This window comes from Pezoporus occidentalis, unplaced genomic scaffold, assembly GCF_034315485.1.
Source record: "Pezoporus occidentalis ecotype Australia unplaced genomic scaffold, CSIRO_AGI_Poc_V1 ctg2, whole genome shotgun sequence".
Lineage (NCBI taxonomy): Eukaryota > Metazoa > Chordata > Aves > Psittaciformes > Psittacidae > Pezoporus > Pezoporus occidentalis.
Genome location: NW_026913855.1, coordinates 9,811,036 through 9,831,566, shown reverse-complemented (window position 1 = coordinate 9,831,566; position 20,531 = coordinate 9,811,036). Strand labels below are relative to the sequence as shown.

Genomic DNA, 20,531 nt, shown 5'->3' with positions numbered 1-20,531 from the left:
AACACCCTCAGAACCAGGAGGCCACCTGATGGGAACTACCTACAGATTCTAGAAATATAATGATATGAGTAGAGTCGAATAATAAGACTTTTAGTTAAGTCATTTAGGTCAACAACATGGTTCCATGGAGCAAAATGGGAGCATTGCCGCTTTTGTCATGGTGCCAGGAATTTGCTCATCCCTTATTACATGACAGAGGCTGATTTGGAGCCTTCTTCTAACTCCCAATTTGACTCTAATATTAAATTAAATGGCAATTTCCTATGCCCAGTGACCAAATTATCCAATAATATCTGCTTAATGCAATCAAAATAAAAAAGGTGGAAGTCATGTTATTTTAATGCAACTGATTTGTTTCCTGAATTTTAATCAAATGAGACAGAAGGATCAACTTAATCAAAAAATTACAGTAATTCTGAGGCATTTTGAACATAACCACAAACCTCTGCACAGGTAAAACTCTCAGTTCTAACTCTTCTTCCTTTCTTTATTTCCCTACAACTACTGTTTATGTCAAACAGTGAAAAAAAAGATTTTTTGCTATGGAAGGGAGGAAAATTTATAGGAAGTTTAACCACAATGCCTCTGGACTTCTGCAGATTAAAGGTAGTTTCTTTTTTCCTCTCCACACCATCACACAACTGCTCTGGGAAAAAAACCTGGGGAGCAACTGTAGTAAAGGGTAAGGGGACTGTCCAAGAGATATTCCTGGGCTCCAGTAGTCACCTGAATGCCCAAACACTCCCGCAGCAGTCACGCAGCAGATGCACAACTGGCATCTGAGCATCCCAGCTGCAGAGTTCGGGCTTCAGCTCCCACGTGCACACTTGCACTGAAATTCTAGCCTGTGGCCAGATCTCCTGCAAGCAGGTGGCAGCTTCCACAGAAGCAGAACATGATTAGAAGCAGTTTTCACCTTGCATGTTCTGTATGTTTGTAATTAGCTGTGAATTAATGTGGAACATTCCTATACAAGTTCTCTTTTCACCAGTAAACGGCATATCTTTGTATTTGAGCCTGGGAAGAAAGAGAAACTCACTGTGGATGTCAATTTTTTGTCTCCAAGTATAAATGCTACATTGAGTAAATGAGTGGGGTCTGACTTACCATTTATTATCATTAGTTTTCACAGTAGCTACCAAGAAAAAATAAATTAACAGCATTTTTTGACAGTAAATAGCTGCAGAGCCATTTCAAATCCAATGCAGGAGGTGAAGAACTAGTAGAAGAAAGAAGTGAAGAACTAACAGAGAAATGTAGGTTTTGCTGGTGAAACCAGAACTGAAAGCAGAGCTTCTTAGCAGAGTTCTCTCTCTCATTTCTCTCTAATATATCAATATGCATTTTTCGTCTCTCAAGATACATCACCACAGTATAATGCCTCGATAAATAAAACTAGCTGAGCTTAAAAACAAGTGTGGTGACAGACAGAGGAGGAATTACACACGCAGCCTTCTGCAAACGATCAGCAACTTCTTATGCACAGAACTAGTTTGATTTATGTTCTCTGCTAGTTTTCTGGTTTTCAAAAACCACCAGGGGGAGCCAATAACCTCTCATAAATATAAATAAAGGCATGTTGGGGTTGGCAGTGAAAAAATGGAGTAAGAATTAAGCTGTCTTTGGGTTTCAAAGAAATACGCTAACTGCTGATTCACCAAGATCCACATAGATGTAAAAGTTTTGGACGGTGACACTTGATAGACATAGGAGTATATTAGAAGAGCCTTTTAAATTTGGCCTTGATAATTATTAACACAACTTACAACAGTTCTAGTATGCCAAAAGACACATGTTAGAGGTGAGGATAAAATAATGTAGGCAGCCAAATACCACACAATACATAGTCATTTAGGAACATATGTTTGAGCTCTGCTGCTGCAACTGTGTAACCATCAGGTATGTGAAAACATGAGTGGTGTTATTTACAAACTGGTCTTGGGCTACTTCATATGATTGCAGGGTCTACCCCCTTGTAAGTGCTGATGGCTAAGGTAACCCCTGGGGAAAAGCTAGTTCTTTGGATGAGTGAGGAGCATGGTGTCATGAAGCACTAGGTGGTCGTATCAGTGTCTACACCTTAAATGTTAGTGATTGCAGTGATTATCATGAAGAAGTACTTCAAAATATGAACTGACATACTGTATGACTTCCTGTCGATTTGGCTACCAATGAGCTCATCACTGATTGATCTGTTATCTTGATTAGAATACAAAATAAGTAAGGAACTGTGCAGAAGACCCAAATGGACTTACTAGACCAGGTGATTAGGCACTTTTACCAGAGAAGGCTAAAAATAGCAAGTCATGATTCCTTGCTATAATTACCTGATATGAAGGTTCTTCCAGGAGTTCAATAGGATCTCACTAAACCAAAAGTAGATCCTAAGAAAAGCCTGGGAAGTTTGGCATGACAATACAGCATGTGGCATATAATTTGTTTGCCCTTGCCAGGTCAATATCATAGAATCATAGAATAGTTAGGGTTGGAAAGGACTTAAAGATTATCTAGTTCCAAGCCCTTGCCATATATCTTCAGGATGCATGTCTTAGTTTTATAGATATGGGAAAAAGTAAAAACCTGAAGTGCAGAAAAGCCTAAGATTCAGAAGTTGGATAAAAGGTAAGATCCGAAAGCAGGACCTGACACATGAGAGCACTGTTTCTTTAAGCAACCAAGTAAAATTAATGAAGATTAGATGAGCTCCATTCGCTGTAGCCAAGAACTGAATATTAACCTTTATTAACTCTCAGGAAAGGCTCTATGACACACTTTTCCTGGGCACAGAAGACATCTTTGGGCAACTTGGTCTAGTGATAGGCATCCCTGCCCATGGCAGGTGGGGGTAGAATCATATGATTTTTAAGGCCCTTCCAACCCAAAGCATTCTGTGATTCTATGATCCTGTAAACATCTTTCTCTTGATGAATAATCACAGGTTTTAATTGCAACATTTTTCAAACCAAGCTTCTACTAATAACTGGATAAAGCTGTCTGCAGGAAGTTGTGTGTCTTTGTGACACTTTGGTTCCGGAGGTGCACGCAAAACATAATTACCTACAGCTTTTGCAGTTGTAATTGTAGAGCCTTGTTTTCAGCTTTTATAGCAAACTTACCATTTGTTTTAATTCCACTGCAATGACCTCAGCAATGGAGGAAATAGTTCCATCCCAGTTCCAGCTCTGTGAATCTCTGGGAAGAAGATGCTTTAAACAATGCCTGAAGTGCTTAACTAATATGGAGTTTTGTTTACACACACATTACAAATAGACTAGTCAATAGCACAAAGCAAAAGCCAGTAAAACTTGGATTGGGAATATTCCTGCAGTGCACATCTCGACTACAGTAGTGAAAGAGTCCTGTAACACTACTGAGCTCAACAAAAAAGGATCTAATTCAACATTCAAAATGAGCACTTTCATCTGATCTACCTTACTTGGTCCATAGGACAACCCATTAAAGATACTTACATAATAAATAAAAGGAACAAAAGGTAACATCTTGTTATCTGGCTTCACTTCCTCTCTAGAAGCCACAGTACAGAATTGCAGTGAGATTATTATTTGAGTACTCTACACATGAGGGATCAAGCAGACATCAATTAATTAAAAAAAAATATATTATTAGAACATCATAATTTATGGGGGAAATTGTTTGAAAGCCAGGAAATTCCTCATTTAGTTTTCACAAAGTCCTGATCTTTAGAGCTTCCTCATTAGGAGAGAAAACTTGTTTTAGCAGAGATTACACTGATTAGAAGGTGCAGAAGAGTGTGTAGGAAAAGAGCTCATGCCTCAATCAGGTAAAAATGGGCATCCCATTGGGCGAGAAAAGTCCATGCTGACAAAGAAGCTCTGCCAGGAGCCAGTGTGAAAGTCCCAAACATGATTCTGATGTCACATCGTTCATGAAACCCCACGAAACCCAACCCAAGTCTGCTCTTACTGCTTTAAAGTGATGAAAGACAGCTTTTTGCAAATGTAAAATGAAGGCAAAAATCTCTTGTTCTTCACCCAAACTGCAGTCACTCTTTGTCCCCCTCAGACCATCCTAGGAAGGCTGGAGCAGTGTGGCAGGCAAGGGAAGGGCAGCAGCCATGGGCTGGAGCAATGGTGGCCCCATACATCTGGGGAAGGCAGGGCTGCCATGCCAGGGGTACTACACTGGTGTGGCAGCCAGCACCCAATTGGGCCTACTGGGCTCTGCTGGCTGGGAGGGAAGCTGGAGTCACCTCCAAACCACATGCGTAGCACAGCCAGGCATGCTTGTATGCCTGGGAGCCTGCTATAGGGGAATGCACTAAAAGTCCTAAGCCCAGAAGGCAAGCGTAGGACTGTCGCTGTTCTTGAAGCTCTGCTTCCCCTGCCTTAGGCTCCTTCCTCACCCCCATTCCCACGACTCGGCACAGTTGGGGATCGCTTGTGCTGCCTCAGCCGGCTGTCGCTCCCTGCCCATCTCTCTTTGAGCCCATGAGTCACTTCCTCTCCTCAGATCCCACCTTTCAAAACTTCCTTTTTCCTTTTTGGGGTACATCTGAAAGCCTTTTCCGAAAGTGGGCATTGGGCTTACTTATCCAGGGGATAAAGAACCTCTGGGAAGCAGCACATTCTCGTGTCTGACGACATCCGGCCAAGAGCCCACAGTCACATTTGTGCGGTCCCCATCACACCAGTGTGCTCAGCTCTGCACTAACCTCCTCTCACCCTCTGCTTCAACAGGCTGCAGCTGTGATCTTGCCCAAAGGCTTCTCAGCCTCCAGGTATGGAACACACAGAGGGAAGAGGAGAGGAAGGAGAGGCCCAGCTCACCCCAGCTCAGCTTGCTGGCCCCAGCAGCTGCCTCTTGTTCAGAGAGCAGCAGCCCTGGGTTCAGTCACAGCTGGAAGGAAAGCAAGAAAGTAAAGCCGAAGCATCTTTACTGGGGCTCCTTTCATTTATCCTTTGCTTTTTGAGCTGTCAGGAATTCAGGTTTTAAGGTTTTTCTCTGCAGCCATAAGGGTTAGAAATGTTTCTTGGAGAGCTGCAGTGGACCCTCCTGAAATCAGTGACAGTGACAACAGCTGCTCTAGCAAGCCAGTAGTGCCATCCCCTGGGAAGCTCCTAGCTCCTCTCAACACTCCCTCACATGAGATGGAGAGTTCATGTAATTCTGCCCCTCAGGGGCAACTAGCACCAGTAAAGACAGTGGGAGAAGAGTGTGGATGTGAGGGGAGAGGTGTGTGGGGGAACCTGTCATGATTTGAGTGGTGGTTCAGGCACAGCTTGTTCCCTGGGAAATTTCTGTTACCAGCAAGATAATCATGTTGGCAGACAACTTACTCTGCAGGTAAAGTGGCCAAATCTGCCTGTGCTTAGCTGTTCAGAATGAAGCTATTAGTTACCTCTCCTATTTGTCACTGTGTTTTCGAGATTATGGTGCTGGATCAGCGTGCTTTGATTTCTCCAGCCTTTGAACTTCTTGGAAAGCTGTTTTCCACTCTAAGACCTCTGAGACGTTATGGCCTGATGTTTTGCCTATGCTATTACCACTTCTTTACCACACGGTACTATTAGGGCAGGAAGCATAAAGCTATTGAGGCCAGATTCTCAGCTGGTGTAAAGCCAAATCTGGAACAGGGGGCTATGCAGGTCCACACTAGCTGAGAATTTAGCCTGTACAAGTTACAACAAGAATTTGCTTGTGGAAGAGATCATTTGCTTGATTGTTTGCAGCAGGGATTTGCAGTTTTCATGCTAGTTTCATGCCATACTAATTTAGCCACTGGGCAGAGAACTGCACTAAGCATCCAAATTGATGAGGTGTTGAAAGATACTGCTACATTAATATCTTCTATTCTCAAACATTACAATGCTTTTCATGGCCAAATACACCCACAGAACTGAGAGGGAACACAGAGAATATAAACGGTGTCTATAGATTCCCATGTGTCACCATCCCGCAGTCAGAGAGTTGTATCCCTTCTGGTTGGTGGGTTTTCGGTCCTGGCCAGTCTGGCATGTCTTTGAATGCACAGACCTGATACTGTGACATTGGCCTTGCTGACACCGTGCTTGCTTTCTTAGCGATCTAGCAATACAGATCAAAAATCAGTGGTTAAAGAACATCGATTATATCTTCTCCAAAGCATGCCAGTTACTAACAGTATGGAGGCAATGCAAAGCATGCCAGCTGCTAACAGTATGGAGGCAATGCAGATCGATTTTGCAATTTGTTGTACTCACTCTCCACAGCAGATATGAGAAGCAGGCTGTGCCCCACAGTTCCTTGTTTCTCAAAGCCCACCCAGACTGGCATGGTGTTTAAGGCAGTTACGGCTTATTTTCCAACAGTACAAATACAGGCAACGGTTCTCAAATGTATGACACTGTATAGTCACGGAGAGTATGTGCTTCTCCAACACTCCTAAGGGGAACACCCCGGCAATCAGCTGCGGTCCCTGCTCTGAATTATCCCCAGAGGAAAAAGAACTCAGCAGCCAAATTAGACAGAGAGGATGAATTAGTGACACAGTATTCCCACCGAAGTCTTGTATGCCATGTCACCTAAAATAATTTTTTGCCACAACACAGAGTCCTTTTGTCTACAGAGCATACTTCCCTGGACCCTGATGTAGGAGAAGCTGGACATTTTTTTTCCCCATATGAGTGTATGAGAAAATCCCCAAATTGCTGAGTTTCACAAGATGATTACCTGATTTTAATAGCACATTCTTGACTTGCTGAAAACTTAGCACTGTGCCTTTGAGCCAGTATATGCAATTTGCTAAGACAGCAAATTAATGTGTCAGGCATTAGAGGGATGTATGGCTTTCTGAGGCAGGAATAAAAAAGTAGCAATAACCAGTGCTTGCTACTAACATTCGGTGGGCAAAACTAATATAGGTAAGAGCAATATTTTCCATGGGAAGAAATGCCAGTTTTAGATAGAAAGATTAATAAGTGACCATAAAGTCAAAATAGGAACAGTCCCCCCCCAACACTTTCAAAACACTTTTACGTTTACAAGGTTTTTATACAAAAGACAAAACCCACAAACTGCACATTACTGCTATTACTGCTAAATCTAAAGTATCTTTTTTTTTCTTTTCTTATTTTTTTTTTTTCCAGAGGGAATTTTTTTTCCAACATTGTGCTGTAAATTCCTTATCAAGAAGTAACAAAGAAAGAGATTTCTCTTTTCAGATCAAGAGAGCAGCTTTGGTAATGCCTGCATTCATTCAGCTTTTAATTCCAAACATCATCCATCATGCTATAAGTCCCTTACACTGGACTGCAGAAAACATACCACAAATTCTACTTGGAACAGCAATGCATCTTGAACAAAGCTGACTAAACTCAAAATTCAGTTTTCAACAACCGTGTGTTAAAAAGAAAATCAATGAAAGAAAAACAGCGAGCTCTACTGAACAAACATCCTGCAGTTAAAAAAAATATGTTTTGATTGATGAAGGAAAAAGCTGTGACGTTTTAGGTGGCCTTAAAGAAATTTCAAGGATCATATTAAAAAGAAAGCTGGCATTGTATTAAAATATAGTTATCCCAAGGGATAACTGGAATATACTGGGGAACCAGGACATAGACTGGCTTTACCCTTTTCTCAAAGCAGTTCATTAAATCTTGCTTTCTTCATCTCATGCCCCCAGGTGGGGGAGTTTACCTTCAGGATCACCAACTTTCTTGGTTGTAAACCAACTCTAATCCACTTCCTTGATCCTCCTGCGATTGATTAATGCCATGCTAATCCTGTCCTGGCCAGGCACAATGTGGAAAAGTGAATGTACTACATTTTCTACAAGAAAAGTATTCAGGAATCTAGATCTCAATCCAAGACACTTTAACCTTTGTGGAAGGGTCAGGACGAAACACTCAATGAGATTTACTGAGCTGCGATATCTACAGAAACAGCAAGGTAAGCTCTGAGAAGAAGCAGTATCTTTCATCAAATCAACTGACACAGCTGAAAAAAGCAGACAGCCTTCCCAGCATAGGGAACTGGTGCAGCTATGGGCAACACCTGAAGTTTACTTTAGTACTGGCAACTTCTGTCCAGTGTCACAAATTCTTAAACTGAGTACATTGATTCCAGGGAATTGACAGTTATTTTCTGACAGCTTAATTCCTATCCTTGCAGACAATATGAATCTTACACTTTCATGAGAAAGTGAAGCTCAATGATATTAATATGTGAAATGCAACTTCCTGTTGAGTGAACGTGTCAAGTGAGTGTCTTCACTTATAATACTTTGGATGCTACCCTGAATGCTATCCTTGTAAAGCAATACCACTTCGGTAGAAGCAACCAGCTGCTCTTCTTTCTTGTATGTGCCTGGGCTTGTTTATCTACTTCCACTCAGTTACAGAGGTAACAAGATGGCACAGGTGTCCCCACAGGCATGTCAGTTTTATGTATGTCATCTTTGTGGAGCCAAAACTGCTCTAAGAACAACATTTTCTGAATTTTGTCCTGAATTCCCATTCCTCCTGTGCATTATCAGTGGGATTCTTGAATGTTTACTCAATCCCAGTGGGCTACAACAATGCTTGTCAAACTCCTCCTCCGTGTATAGTAGCTGCCACTGCTGTACTATGTCCTATTTTATTTCGCTTTCAGATACAGAAACAGCAGTAAAATCATAGAAACAAAAACTCAGCAAGTGAAAAAAGCCACCATAAAAGCCCTGAGTGGCTTCTTGTTCATAGACAGCCTTGCCGACACAGGGGAAATGAGGTCTACTTACACTGAAAAGAAACAGGCCCCTTCTGCATGGCTAGGGCCCCTGGGCTTCTGATGGAGAGGCTGCTGGTAGTCATGGCTTGGGCTCTGGAGGAAAATGATTGGGACCTTCTTGCCTTACCTCCCTCCTGAATAAGCATAGCTTCCTCCTCTCTGGGTGGTCTTTCCAGTGATGGAGGTCTTGTCCTTCCGCTCCTGGTGTGACCCAGGAGTGAACTGAGCTTATTATAAATGTACTTGCTTTTTCTCTGAAAAAGGAACATGGTGGAAATTAGTAGATTCATGTTATGATACTACATTTATCATTTAATTTAAATAAAAAAATGGTGTACTTGTTTGTAAAAATCAACCGCATTTTACCAATGTGATGCATCTTTCTTGAGAGACCAAAGCAACTGTCAGATCAAGCATTTCAAGACACGTCATTTCCAGAAGAGGGGAGTTAGACACACTCTTGATCGTGTGCTTCTGTTTATTCTGGTAAGGGATCTAGGACACCTGTGTTAGTTTTAAAGCTACTACATGTACAGCACTTGACTGCTATATTTTGGCAAGTCCCAGCTGTTATTTCACATGTGTGAACTAAGAAAATACCCAAGGTAAACACAGACTTAGAAGAAGTACCAAAAACATTTACAATAAAGCATGCAAGTATAGCCCAGTACTTTAACCTGCTAATATATACAGTGTGCTGGCCCTGATCTATTTTCCTTTAGAGAGGCAAAGACATGTAACAAAGCCTATATGAAAAACCACAACCAGTTACTAGATATTTCTCCTAAAGGAGCAGCACAAATATGAATTCCTCTTCTAATATTTTCCTTTACTTATTGTTGTCACCAGACAAGCTCATCCAAACGTACGCAGCACAGAACAGAAGCATTTTTTTCTGTTCATTTTATGCATCTGACAGCATTTAATCTAAAAATCAGTTTAAATCCAGATTACTTACATGTGTGCACACACTCACACTCCCCCTCTACGCACACAGTGTTAAAAGGACATTACTGATGATCATTTATTTTTCTCCACTCTTGCTGCATTTTGTAATATCCCTTCTCTCTTGAAAAACCACAGAAGATTGTCTTTAATGCACTTCAGTGGTGTCAAAAGAACCTCAGGAAATGAGGACTGAGGTGAACCTAAGGTTCACTGTATGCCATCAGTACTCTGATTATACATACTGCTTTGTAATGGAGGTAAAGATCTGCGCTCCTGATGTCCTGCTTTCAAAAATCAATATTCTGTCCACTTTCTGTCTCCTCTAATTAAAACAAATTACTTTGACCTGCTTGGTTTCTCCTCCAGAAGTGATGTTCTATTATAACTTACTCTCACCCACAATCAGGTTTGAGTTAGGCCTCAGAAACTCTTAGATTTCACTAGAAATGAGTTTTAATAGAAAAACAGGTTTTCTTTATCTCCATGATTTCCTGTATATGGGTCACATCCTTTGAAGTACGATCATCAGCTCTGTAAGTACTACCCTTAGAGGTAAGTTTTCCAGCTGCCGCCTGACATATCTGACATAACCACCCCATAGTCTGTGAGCCGTATCTTTCTGGGCAAAGAAATAATAAAACCCTGAGCTATTGATTCAGATTCATGGGGAGAAATAAGTTACTTCCAGGCATCAACCTGAGCACAGGGTGATGTTTTCTGAGGAATTTCTGAGAGGCGCCTAAGAGAGATGAGAAGCTGTAGGAGAAAAGGGTCACTTGATTACTGCTGAGACCAAAACTTTGCAATGGGATGGCAGGACTTTGTGTGACCAGGGTCATTTCAAGCTCTGAAGGAGCATTTCCCAGTGTTGTAGTTCTTTTTTGCCAAATTCAGCCCGGGTGCAAATGAGACCTGTTCTGCTAAAGCTATGCAATGGGTGAGTTACCTTGCTGAGTAAGAACCACACACCATTTCGTGATTAACTGATTTCTTACTCAAAAGCTTTCAGTACTTAAAGACTTCAGACTTAAAAGCTTTTTTGTCCCATGTTTGACATGGCAATGTTCAGTTAAAGTATCATGTCCCTCTAATTATTGGTGCTTCAAACACAGTGATGTTTTGCTTACATCCATTACTGATCATTCACTACTCCCATTCATCATAATCCTGGATTGCTCTAGTTCACTCAACACTAATTCTAACTGGCTTTCATCGTTCCCATGGAAAACATACACCAACAATTAAATCTCTCAGCAAAGGACTCAACTCATTTGGAGGTTTATAAAAGCACTGAGGAAAAAAACCCCACCATGTATATATTTATGAGAGCCACAGCAATAAGTATGTAAATCTCTGATAACAATGCAGATAATTCCATCAGTGGTGAAAAGTTAATTTGATGGGATCTGGCATTTATATTTCTGATGCCAGACAGTGCAATGCATTTTAGAGTGGTGGGTCTAAAGATTCTTGAGAGCTTCCTGGAAAACTTGAAAAGAAGAATGAGAAGTGGGAATGTGGGGAGACAAGGAAAAGGCACATGCAGTTATATACAGAAGTAGAAAGTCACATCTAGATTACACATAGAAAGTGTAATCTAGAAAACATTCCTTTACTATAGTGATATATTATGAGTTAGTTAAATGTTATCTTTAGAAAGAGTAAAGTGCATGCCATTACTTTGAGGAAAGGAGAGTAGATGCCCAAGGCAGAGAAAATTTTGGCTCCCTCATTTCTTACCCTTGCAGAGTTTGTGCATACTGAACTCTGGCCAACACTCTCTACTGTCGATCCAGCTCCAGCCACCTCCAACGACTTATTTGAAGTCCTGCAGAAAATCTGGGTGAGGGCTGAGGAATAAAGCAAGCTCTCTGTCTTCTTGCCCCATGCTGTAACCATGAGACCACCCTCCCACATAAAAGCCTGAAGATATCACAGTATCAGGAGAAAGACATTTCTATAACTTTCCATATATTTTAGCCTAAATACCTTGGCAATACTAGACCATAAGCAGTGAGCGTAATGGTTTGAGGGCTGATGGCTCTGTCAAAGAAATACTTACATCGGGTTGATACTAGCTTAATATGGTCTTTACTACTCCCATTGTGATGATTTATATGTCCTTCCAAATCCTGAAAGAAAGAAATGAGGCTTAGCATTACCTTTCTAAAGACTATAATTGTGTTTCTATAAAGAAAGCATAACTGGTGGATAGCTTTCTATGTGTAGATAACCTTAGTAATGAAGAATTGTAAGTGGTACTCATTCTGTGTATGTGTATACAATATGGAGTAAAAGGAACAAGAGAAAAGAGAAGGTGAGAGACTGCAGGAACAGATCAGTTTGGTTGCAAAACTTGAAAATCCCACTCTGCAATAAGGGACCATGCAGAATAAAATATCAAAATAGGATTTGATGAAGCTACTTCCTAGGTTACATTCTATAAGCTGTTGAACAAAAACAATTCCCCATGATGTAGAATGTTTGTAACTTGGAAATTTTTAAAACTCACCAGTATTGCAAAAGACACTGCAAGTTTGCAAGAAGGATATTTAGCATCAGAGAATGATTTAGTTGGGAAGCAACCTCTGGAGGCAGGGCTAGCATTAGGTGAGATTTTGTGTTCATTCATGAAGTTCCCAAAACAAGACAAACAAGATCTGCAGATTTTATTTTTTTTTTTTAATTCTACCTGTAGGTTATCTGTCACTGCTTCAACTACAGCATAAACCTACCCTGACCCAGAGATACCTCATTTATCCTTGTAGTCTCGATTTACACTAGCTGCACACAAAACAGAGACGGTTTCAGAGATTAGTTCCTCTACTGACCTTATTTCAGTGCCTTCAAACATCTCTATTCTTCCGGCTCTCATGAAGACCTGTTCCTCAAAGAAACATTCTAAACCCCCATGAAGTTCCTATTACTTCCACCATGGACCAGAACCACTTTGCCTTCAAGGCAAATGCTGGATAAAGCAGCCCTTATTCTAAACATCTTATATGTGGACTTTTAGCATAATGTTCTCCCAGTACTAGCTTTGGTAGCAGAAAGAGTTGTTCCCACCCACATTTTCTGATCTCATATTTGGTTTATATTTATTCTGCGTACTGCATTTCATTTCAGATACAAACTTGCCTGTCTCAGGACCTACAAAACAACTGAAAATGGATAAACAGCTTGGCCTTCTCTGGCCTTCCAGTAGTCCTTCCGTTACCCACAAGGATTGTGTATCCTTTGCTTCTTCTAACACTACAATGTTAATGCAGTTAATAATGTATAATAAAGTTAATCCTTGGTTCTCCCAGCTCACAGATGTAGTGGCTGAGAGTGCTAAGAAGATTAATTGACTTTATCTTTGGCTTCACATGACAGAATGAAAAAGATTCTTCCAGAACAAATAGATATGAAGAGAAACCTGGTTTTGAGCTACAAAACCTTATAAGGACCTCTGCAAGGAGACAGACTATCAGCGCTATAAGAGATTAGTGCTATGAGTTAGGAAAAGAAAGTGACTGCGGTGTCTTAAAAGAAACAGTCTATTGCCTTTTAAACCAATTAGAGATCAGACCACCAGCATTTCAACCTCCTGCTTTTGCTCATGGTACTCATGGATTATAAAACTGTCAACATTTCACTTCAACTCGATAAGAAAATTAGAAGAAAAAATGGACATGTCATTTTTTTAGATGCATTATATTTTATAAGTAGTACTGTAACTATGATGGTCTGAGGTTATAACCAAGGCCAGGTGTATAGAGAGAGGTATTGTCTTTTATTAGACTAACTAAAATAGCTGAAAAAAACAGACAAAATTTAGAGTATGAAATCATCCTTTGGGTAAAAAGAATAAAACATCCTTTATTCATGAAGCTAAACTGTGGAAAGAGATGAACTGCAAGGTTACATTCACTGACTTCCTTGTACAGGCTTACCTGGGAGGAAGGGGCACAAAATCTATCTGTCATCAGCACCCTTCAAGTGGAGTCCCCGTTTACAATTCCTAGTACTGAAGAAGTTTGGGGATTGCTGTCCCCAGAGACTGAAGGGGACAGGGCTTTTTTTCCTCTTTCTTGAGTATCATTCATAAAAGGCTGGTTTTGACAGGATTTTTATGCCAGCAATGGGACATTAAGAGGCAGCCAGACATCTTGCTGCTCAATATGCATTTGTATGGCACAGTGTCTGCCTAATTCATCTGTTGGCAAAGGATGGTGAACAGGGTCTTTTCACAGCAACCCCACTGCTTTCCTCTTTGACTGGTAGGTAGTCCTGTTTAAATCAATGAGAGCAAACTAAAAACGTAGTATGTAGGATGGACTTAAGTCTTTGAAGTAAGGAGATCTGAAGGAACAAAATCACTGTCTTTAGAAAACCTGCAGATGGCATTGCTCAAGCAAGCATGTTTGATTTCTTCATGAGAAGAAAACTATATTTGAATAAAAACTATCCAAGCAAAAAAAAAACCTCCTACCAGTTGGCGACTTCTACTTTCTAGTATATTTTTCCTTGGATTCAGTTGCATTTAGTAACTGTATATAAAACAAAGCTTTGGATCCCGAAGCCTAACTTTGTATCCTTGCTTATGTAAAAGTAAATAAATAAATAGGAACACTAATGAAAAGTTGCTAGAATTTAGATGAGAAGGCAGAGATTTAATAAATGCTACTAAGGTACAGTCTTTTAAAAATAAGTGTACACTGTTTGGAGACTATTCCTTTTCCATTCTCATGTAATTAACAGAGATGTGTTCTTACGTATTTCACAAGGAATTCTTGCACACTAATCCAGCTAGGCAATAGAAACAGTGCTCTCAACCAGCCAGCAACGAGTTGCTATTTGGCAAATTTCTTTCACATACCGGCAAATGTCTGAGTTCTTTGGCTTGTTGGATAGCTGCTCACGAATAGCTTGTCTGGTTAAAAAGTTCTTGAGAGCTTTTTTTACACACCGTATCATCTCCGCAAAGAAATGGACGTCTACACTTGCTCCAGACGGGTGAAGAGAGCTCAGAAGCACCAAATTTTCTCCAGTATTACACTTGGAATTAAATTTGGGGTTTTGTGTTGGTTTTTTTTTAAACATTTTTAGGTAGAAAATATTAGCAAGTTTTTTCTTTCTCTTTCTGTAAAATATACACACACATCTATAGGGTGCATCCATATATTATGAATATAATTTTAACTTATGTTATACAAACATATACAATAATTATTCATTTTTAATAATACTTCTCATAATATAATACAATTAGAATACAATTTATATAAATACAATTTCCATAGGATCTTTCGCTATACATTTAAAAATCCATCAAGAATTTATGAAATTGTATAAGCTATATTTACATATATATTTGTCATATGCCATTAAAATTAGAGCAACATTTTTGTGATCCTAAAGAAATGTATCTTCTGAAATGAGCTATCTGTCTGGTCAGACCTCCTTCTTCCCTCTATCCTAGTAACTCCCAGGCTATTTTCAATCCAATTCAATATTTCAGACAATGGTGGTATTCAGAGGATAGAAACCTGAGGTAGCAATGTGATGTGGTCTGCTTCACATACTACTGCTGAGCATCCTGCTCTTGTACTTCAGACCTGCCACTTCACACCTTTCTCTTGCCCTGCTGGAGGCATCAGATGAGAGTCTCTAGGACTCAATACCTTACTGAATAAGCCATGAAGCTTTCCAGTATCTCAGAAGTTATTTAACATTAACATGATTCAATTATAGGCTCCTGCCAAAACCTCCCTGGTAAGCCCTCAGTGTAACAAATTTCAACCACATTTACAAATCACATTTTAAATTCCACTATCAACCCAGGAAAAAAATATTGATATTGCTGATGGACTTCTATCTGCAGAGAAAGGGATGGCATCTTTCCAAGCCACTTATGTTCCCATATCCTGTTTACAGCCACAGAAACACAGTGACCAGTGTTAAATTATATCCAGTATTTAATTTTCCTCTAACGAGAAAAAAGTGGACAAGCAATCAACATGTCAGACCTGATGCTATTGGTGGTACCTTGAGACCAGTTCTGCTATTCCTGTAGTTGATGTGCTTTTTAGAAGCCATCAGGAGACTCACACTGAGCCTGCCAGGGCAGGTACCTGCTGCAAAAGGGTATCTTCTGCCTCCTCCCTTCTCTGCAGCATGTGCAGCCTAAGATGAACCCGTATACACAGTGTGTGATGGAGACTAGTTTTGGTCCTCACTTTTCTATAACACCCTTTTCCTTGACTCATTTATGTTAGCTTTATGTGAGGTACTATAATGCCAGTGTGTATAAATCACTACAGGATAAACTATGACTCTTTGGCATCCTGAGCCTAAAGACCAGGTTTAAACTTCAGTCACCCACATGCCTGAAATCAGTGTGGGCCTTTGCAAGTGCCTGCAATGCAAGCTTTGTCTTCTCTTTGAGATGAAAAAAACCTTTGTAGTGAAAAAACAAGTGGAAGCTAGGTCATGTTGTTGTTCTGGGAAAAGGGAGAATTTGAAAACACAAATACCTTCTGCAAGTTAAGAATGATTCCATTGATCTATAAAATTATCTTAGTGCTGATTTGTCTTACTGTGAGCTATTTGTGTGTGTGTGGACATGATACCTTGGCATAATATTTACTGAGTCCAAGCACATTTTTATCATATGCTTAGCTGCTGAAGTGATGTAACTGCTGGATGTACGAAGTCATTAACAGGTTAATGGTGGTAGTGGCCAAAAAAAGGGCTCACAAATTGCCTCCTTCCCAAAACCTTCTCGATTGTGGAGACGTCTCAGTACTGCAAGGAGAAAGTTAAGCTTGTATCCAGTGAGGCAAGAGATATATGTCCAGCTCCAGGGCAAAAATGTGCATGTTCATCCCATATCACGTGGGGCTGGGAGGGAATGGTGCCAGACCCTTGAGTCATTCTGCAGTACAACAGGCAGATTATTTAATGCAAAAAAATGTAAACCACGATAAATGCGAGCAGATTTTAGCTATGATACTCCATGTAGCTTTCAATGCATGAATTAATTCTTTGATGGAAGTATGAGCTATTTTCATTGTTGACAGATAAATTTCTGTTCCTGTGGATGGTTTTATAAAAATTGATGATGTAAATAAAAAATACTAACTTAACTAGATTGTCTTTAATCTCTGGTTCAGCTTCCATTAAATGAAATGTTTCATTTTGACAGGTCAAAATATTGCGTTCTGCTTAAAAACCACTGCTATGTTCAGTTACAACTGAAAAAAGGAGCTCAGGTCTGACATGTTTAAAATATCAGAGTTTTATCCTATTTACTTATTCTTTGAAGAGACATTAAGCAAAAGAAAATTCAAATACTCTAGGTCAGAAAATCCCCATAAACCTAGCCAAAAGAAATTTATCTGTCCACTTTTTAGTGAATTAATGCATTGTCCAAAGAGCATGTGCTTTGTACATATATAGGTCTGTCTTGTGGTGCTTCCAGCTGTGCAGCGTAGGACCACCTGGAATAACAATGGAGCCACTAGAATTACTTTTAATGCATATATGGCAGCCGGGATTGGGTCTTGTCTATGTACAAGAAAACTTTTGCTTTTGAAGATGTTCCCAGCCAGCAACACCTTTATGAAAATCACAAGTTGCAATTTAAATACTGGAGTTGTGTCTCACATCTGTTCAGCACAAGCATACTGTAATTGACTGGTTCTCTTGATTAAATCTACTGCGTGACAGGCAAACCCTATGAAAGAAAGTCTGTCTTTAACATTCCAGCTAGATGGTAGAATTTTATACGTATTCCTTACTCTAGCCTCCAGTAGAAATCACATTCTTTAAGTTATGGATAGGTCCCAAGGCCAAAGTGAGCCAAATTTCTGTCTTCCATTACCCAATAGGAAATGGGAAAAAATAAATGTACGCTGAGTGGTGCAGTTAACCAACATCACATCTAAACCCTTCTCTGTAATTCAGCAGAAAGATTTAGGGAGCGAATGGACACGGAAAACACTGTGATACAAAACATTTTGCAAGTGTTTTACAAGAGCATAGTCTGCTAAATAAGAAAAAGAAACTTGATTGGTAGCTGGCAGCATATTAAGTGCATCTATTTAAATATCTATATACATCTAAAAGAATCCCAACTCTTCCCCAACCCCTTTTTTTCCCTTACACTTCTTAAAGTGACAAAGCCACCTTTTTATTAAAAATCCCCCCATCTTAAAGTGTCTGTTTCATACCTTCCAGGGTAAGGGGTTTTTTAATATGATTAATAACTCTAACAGGTATTCTTGAAGCCAAACAGCTGGGTTATTGCTCAAGAAAACAGCTGTTTCATCGCTAAATAGATCCTTATTTCACTAGCCATCAACTTGTTGAAGCTTTGCTGGTTACTTGCCTTTAAGTATTTGCTGATAGTGAAAAAGTCCTGGTACTTAATCATAGCTGGTGCTACAAAAGCCGGAGCTACTTTGAAAAAATAATACACAGAGAAAAACATTGGCAGAAGGCTTTTTTCTTTGAGGGTGGGGAGTTTTTTTTTGTTTCAATGCCACACATTAGGTTGCAACCAGATGTTCACATTATAGATCCTGCCTGGATTAAAAAAAAAAAACAACAAAAAAACAACAAAAACCCCCCTTTTATTCAAAAATGTCAATATCGTTTAACAGCAAATGTAATATAATTACAGTATTCAATAAACATTTAACAAGACACAGACATTTTCTGCAGGAAAATATTACCAGAGTGAGCCTTTTAGCAGTTTAGCAGTTAAATTAGTAATTTCTTTTATAACATCTGGTGCACAGTCTCTGATTTCTAAAGTTTTGGAACAAAAAGACATCGGGCAGATTTTGAGTTATGAATAATTTGCCAGTTGTTTACCTTTATGCCAATCTAATTCTCCACTGCATACATGCAATCGAATACATTACAAATGTGTTTTCCATAAAAATCCCTAAAATGTGGAAGGGGGAATGTAGAAAATCAGTTCAAGCAACTCCGGCCCTTCACAGGTATTGCCAAGCCTCTTGCCATCCCTCTCACCTCTCTTGACACCTGATGGAGGTTCAGGACCCCACTCTGAACTCATGAAATTCAAGAGTACCTCCATGCAGTCACTCAAACCAAAGCAGTTGTCCTTAGCAGGAATCTTTCCGTAAACTGTGGATTTGGGATGAAGTCCAACAAGAAGCCCTCATGGCAAGAGGAGTCTCTCAGGAAGTGGGAGAGCAGTGAGGGACCATTGGGTGAAGGAGCACAGCCCTAGCCACTTGCTCATGTGCCTCTGCCCTGCCTGGGGACCCGATCCGTGGGGTGGGGAGGTTCCTTCCACAAGGAAAGGTTGCCAAAATACTAAACCCTTCCTGTGCTGAGAGCCTTCCCTGGTTATGGTTGCTCTCTAATATCCCAATACTTCTTGCTCTGTGTTTTGTCTAAGTTGGCTGAAGATCTCAGATCTGTTTGTAGTGACTACTCTTCCCCTACTCAGTTCAAGCACTTGACTGCAGTAATGGTTGATAGCCTCCACTACAGGAGTTTGGTCAGTCCACCACAACTACTTATGTCCACTCCTATGTACTCTAGGGCTCAGATCCATCCTGAATTACACCCACAGTAATTCAGTGTGAGTTTGGTGAAGGCCACCAGCAAGTAACTGATGGTGATCTATGCTTTTATGGAGCACAACCACCAGTGCTCTACAAAACAGATGTTGGAAATGATGTGATAAATCATTCTGTATGTCTGGAACCTTGTTAATTTATTGCCCCTTATCTTGAATGGGTGATAATACTAAATTTAGTAAAAATTACTAACTTTGCATGTCATCCATCAATATGCAAGAGACAGGATTTTTGTATCTTTTGGATGAAAGGTTTAATTATTAGCCTATTTCTAAATGCCATAATGTTTATTCTTTAATTCCCCAAGTTACACCTGCAAGATTTTTTAATGTATTCCTAACAGTATATATCCCATACATGTTCGTAAAACATATGCAAGGATTTTCTGACCTGTCCAAAAAAATGGGCTTTTAAAATACCCCTCCTCCTGGTTTTTAAAGTGTCAGTGCTGAAAGCCTTTTTCTGTGACCAGTAAGGAATATTTAAAAATCACAATGGGCTCACAGCACAGAAGAATGTATCTTCTCGTGGGTGCTTTTGTTGTATGCTGTGGCAAAGCATGGACAAATCTTATCTGCTGTGTGCTCTCCATTCAATGATATTAGCTGAGACTGGTGCAAGTACAGGCTAGAATGTTATCTGATGTGAAGCACAATAGTGAATTTTTAACCCATGAGATGCTTCCCTTTCTCTAACTGCCTTGGGTTTTTTTTCCCCTCAAAAAGAAAAGTTCAGAGGAGACACAAATAAAGCACAGATATTTGTGGGGGGTTTGTGCCTTTCTAGATCAGCTAGTACACTTCCAGTTCCCCTGCAGCTTGTGCAAACATAAACAGTCCGAAAAGAGGAAAGGGAGAGAAAAGGAGAAACAGAAGTTCAAGCTAAGCTTTGTTTTGCTCTCAATACCTGACTTCCACATGTGGGAAGTGAGTAAGCTGCATCATTTCTTCTCTAGCCTGCAACTCCAGTACCAGTTACACAGCAGAATGAAATAACATGATGGAAAACACCAACCAGCATCAGAAATTAGAGGCAATATAAACCATTTTCTCTTTGGGGAATTCTAGTGCTTTGGATCACTAGGGAAGGGCACCCAGAATCCATAACCTGCTGAGGCACAGAGGGACTGAGGGTCATTTCATGCTTTGCAACTGTAAAGGATCAGTTGTTTGCCAATGATAAAAGCGCACAGTCTGTCCAAATTTTGTGCCACCTTCACTGGAGATGGCTCTTGCTGTAATGACTGCGGACAGC

General features: G+C 40.1%; 1 long non-coding RNA gene across 1 annotated transcript; it reads left to right on the top strand.

Annotated features, from left to right (window-relative positions):
- The first annotated feature begins 497 nt into the window (after positions 1-497).
- Positions 498-16,805, top strand: LOC134163167 (uncharacterized). Its single transcript, XR_009964601.1, has 4 exons — positions 498-606; positions 7,643-7,908; positions 10,364-12,905; positions 15,936-16,805. It is a non-coding gene; the product is annotated as an uncharacterized LOC134163167 (long non-coding RNA).
- Positions 16,806-20,531: the final 3,726 nt, after the last annotated feature.